The sequence below is a fragment of the Epinephelus lanceolatus genome, chromosome 6, assembly GCF_041903045.1.
Source record: "Epinephelus lanceolatus isolate andai-2023 chromosome 6, ASM4190304v1, whole genome shotgun sequence".
Lineage (NCBI taxonomy): Eukaryota > Metazoa > Chordata > Actinopteri > Perciformes > Serranidae > Epinephelus > Epinephelus lanceolatus.
Window position 1 is genome coordinate 13,562,265 of NC_135739.1, and position 4,412 is coordinate 13,566,676.

Consider the following 4,412-nt stretch of genomic DNA (forward strand, 5'->3'; position numbering starts at 1 on the left):
CAGTCTCACTCCCAACTCATCAAATACCGACACTTGGCCAGTGACCCTCAGCTTCGGAGACACACAAAGACACCCTTTAGAGGCAGTGGTATGAAGAGTGGGAAAGTCTGCATACGGCAGGTGGGAGGGGAGGTGTATGGGCCAAACAAACTTTCAGCCGGGAGCCCGCTGTCCGTGTCCCGTGTGAGACCAAGTCAGTTGAGTTATTTTAATAAAAATGCAGTGTGCTAGTATGTGTAGAGTGCTATCCTGGTAACGTACCAGTATGTCACACGTCATTACGTTACATTAGTAACAACCATACTCATTTTAAGCCAAGTGATGATGATTTTTTTTCTAAACCTAAACCTTTTTCTAAATGTAGCTGACGTTATCACATACTCATTACATGCTGTATGTGCTTTGCAAATGTCACACGGCCGTAGGATGTGGCTGTGAGTCAAGATAAAATAGACTGAAATCAAATTGTACAGATCAAACTCTGCTATATAAAGAGGGGTGACCTGAAACCCCCAACACAACAGGTTGAGCATCCTTTTTTTTCTGAAATACGAAACTAATTTGAACTCATTTAGCGACAATAAACATGTGTGTGGAGGATTCCGCATCAGTAAAGACACTGTGGTCACCGCTGCACGCTGTGATGTGTGAGTCACAGTTCTTCCTCCAGCAATCATTGTTTTCATTTGATGTCATCAGAATTCAAATAAAAAAAACAATTAATGTCATACAAACCCACTGTTTATAAAAGACATGTATCATTTGTTGCTTTGTGTGTTTTTTTGTTTTTTCAAAATCCACTGACAACATCTTATTTTAGATTTCTCAGGAATCTGACAAAAGCTAAAGTTGTTCTGAGCACCCACAAAACTGATGCAGCTATAAAAACAGTGAAATACATCAAGAAGAAGTGCAAACACCCCTCTTATGAGGATTTTACAAAAGGAAATGACATCATGCTCCTACAAGTAAGTACATTTATTCAACCTAGCAGTCCAAATGACATCTTGTATTTTTACAGTCACATTATTTTAATCTGGTGGTCTGATGAGGAGTAAACCCATGTTCTGACAGACAGTCAGATATTGATTATTACTTTGTGATTCTTTGTGTCTCCAGGTGGCGGGGGAGGAGGGAATGAATGTTGATGTAAAAACAATTGCATTGGCTGATATTAAGGTAGAAGCAAACAAACAGTGCCGTGTAGCTGGATGGGGTTGCACTACACCTGGTGGTAACACTGTAGATGATCTGAAAGTGGCCGATGTGTCTATCATTAACCTGCAAGACTGTAAGAAGAAATGGCCTGGTCTTTCTGCAGATGTTATCTGTGCAGGTGGATATAGCACAAAGCGAACTCTTTGTAAGGTATGTTCTCTCTCCTGTTATATCGAAAAATTGTAGTTTCTAGTCCAAAAAAGTATTGACATCATGGTGAATGAGTAAATGAAGATATTTCCTGCTCACAGGGGGATTTTGGTGGTCCACTGGTGTGTGACGGGAAGACTGTGGGTGTGGCGTCTTATAACGAATGTGGCAACTGCATCAACACAAATGAACCCAGCATCTATACGGACATCTCAAAGTTCCTCCCATGGATCAACAAAGTTTGCAAGAATTGGAAAGATTGAAAAAAATAACAATCTTACACACAGCTTTGCTTCAGCATCTTTGTATTTGTATTTTGGAGGAGTAGTTGTGTCTGAGTCGCTCTGTCAGTGTTTGCTCTTTATTGGAAAGGCAAAATAAAAAAATGTCTTAAATATCGTTGTTTTCTCTTTTTTTTTTATCAGAAGATGTAAATGGTATTTATCACGCTCTATTTGTCAGATAGTGATGTGTCAGTCAGAGCATGTGTAATTTACGTGGACATTATTAGCTTAGAATACTTTATAGCTGTGTTTGGTTATGATAAATAATATAATATAGTTGGAAATGAGTTTTCAAATTTTTAATTCTTTTGTGGTGTGTGGGGACTCCCTGGCAGATTTGTTCCCGCCCAATGTTGACTCCATGGCGACGGTCGTTGTTGGCAGATATTCATTAAGTTTGGTCAAGCAGGTCAGCGAGGCTGCTCATATTGGGAGACTTTATTTCAGAAAGTGAGAGTATTACAGAAGCAGTGTGTTGAAAACAGGGAAACAGGAGAAGAACCAAAGCTGTTTCAACTCCTTTAAAGTCATAATCATAACCTCATCATTACTTAATTTATCATATAGCTCAAGGTCTTATTAACCATGTAACCGGTGTCCCCCAGGAGTCCATATTGGGTCCCATTTTATTTACTATTTATATAAATATCTTGTGTCAAAATGTAACTGACGCAAAGTTTCATTTTTATGCGGATGACACCATTTTGTATAGTTCTTCTTCATCATTAGCCAATGCCATACAACATCTGCAATCTGTCTTTAATATCGTTCAGAAAAATCATTATAAATTGAGACTCGTACTCAATTCTGACAAAATTAAAGTGATGTGCTTTTCGAAGTCAAAGAATACAGATGATGATGTTTGTCAGATTGTTACGCTAAATGACAAAGTGATTGAACGAGTATCAGTCTACAAATATCTGGGATTTTTCTTAGAAGAAAATTTGTCTTTTAAACATCACTTTGAGTGTCTTACGAAAAAACTCAGGGTAAAGTTGGGTTTCTATTTCAGAAACAAATGTTGTTTCTCCTTTAGTGCGAGAAAAAGACTTATACAAGCAACATTTCTATCAATACTTGACTACGGTGACATTTTATACATGCATGCAAATTTATCTTCTCTGAAAATGCTGGATTCAGTGTATCATGCAGCATTAAGATTTGTAACTGATTCTGGTTTTCGTACTCATCACTGCAGCTTGTATGAGAGTGTTGGTTGGCCTTCTTTGCACAATCGTAGATTGGAACATTGGTACATTTTTCTTTATAAGGCCATATTGTGTGATTTGCCTTCTTATTTATGTTCTCTATTGATTCCTAAAGTCGCCAGGAGCTGTAATCTTCGGTCAGATGGGCAAATTATGTACGTCGTTCCTCGAACACGACCTGTCTTTGGTGAAAGTGCCTTTAAAGTATTCACATCCTCGTCCTGGTGTGAGTTACAGAGACATTGTAAAATGGATTACCTGCCAAGTATGGAACATTTTAAAAGTAGGATTAAGGACTATTTGAGTACTGAATGCACATGTCCTGTTACTGAGCGCTGCTGGTGATTATACTGTCTTGAAGTGAATTGCCAACTGTTTTGTAACTGTTTGTTTCATGTTGTCTGTTTTAACCTGTTGTGTTTTTAGGGGAACTATTATGCTGCTGTCTTGGCCAGGACTCCCTTGCAAAAGAGATTCTGAATCTCAATGGGACTAGACTATTTCCTGGTAATTTAAAGTTTAAATAAATAAAAAACCTCAGCGAAAGACTAATGATTCATTCATTCAGGCAAAATAAAAAGAAGTTGTAAATGGTAGTAGCCATCCAGTAATACTATAAAAACAAACACTTGTGTATTTATTTAATCCAAGGGGCACTGCAGGCGTAAAGGGGGCAAAGGTCAGCCCAATTACCGTAACTTTGTTCCACAGTATCTAGATTATATATCAGATTTGATGACACTTCAGTTGTGTGGTGTCTGAACATCTGCACTCAGATCTGAGGTTGAAAGCTGTGGGCAGCTTGTTTGTCACACAGTTCGAAGAAGTGTTTGTTCGGGCGGCACACAAAAAAGCCTTGGTGCAAGATCTGTGTTTTACTTATTAAGTTCATCCAAATAAAGCCCACATAATATCTAAAACACTGTATTGAATTTATTTTGTTTTTCTTGTGTTAATATTCTTCATCAGGAGATATAAAATTATATTTAAGGTAATTTACAAATGCAAAGCTTATTACTTTAGTGTTCAGTTGAGAGTAGTGTTACTAACGTCTAAAAATGAACATTTAAAACAGTTTTTAAATGACACTTTCAAACCCACACAGTGGAGAAACTCAGTTGCATGCTAGAGCAGAACTCGTGTCTGCAGTACGTTGCATTACACAAAACCGCATTCTTTCTGCAGCACGCTTTTCACACAAACATGATGCAATGATAAAAGAGGAAAGTGAAGTAACTCTGCAAATACAAGATTTAAATCTAAGAAGGAACACTGAACCACAACTTTCTACGAAGTACACACCCACAAACATGTTGCACTTTTTTTCTTTTTGCCTTTGATAATGTGTTTTTAAGACAATGTGGACTCCCATTTATCCAAACATGTTTACCTTTGCCCTATAAGAGTGTATCTCTAAAGCCGCTATAAATCTAACACCACGCCATGCTTGCATCAATTATGAATTATGAAACCCTGTTTTGAAAATCTGCAACCGCACATTTTGTAAAACTTCTTGTAATCCCACCAACAACTTCACTAAAAGTTGAACAGC

The 4,412-nt window shown here is 37.6% G+C and overlaps 1 long non-coding RNA gene across 1 annotated transcript; it reads left to right on the forward strand.

The window, feature by feature from the left end:
• Positions 1–573: 573 nt before the first annotated feature.
• LOC117253577 (uncharacterized) lies at positions 574–1,763 on the forward strand. The gene is made up of 4 exons (XR_013491702.1): positions 574–647; positions 821–968; positions 1,120–1,368; positions 1,470–1,763. It is a non-coding gene; the product is annotated as an uncharacterized LOC117253577 (long non-coding RNA).
• Positions 1,764–4,412: the final 2,649 nt, after the last annotated feature.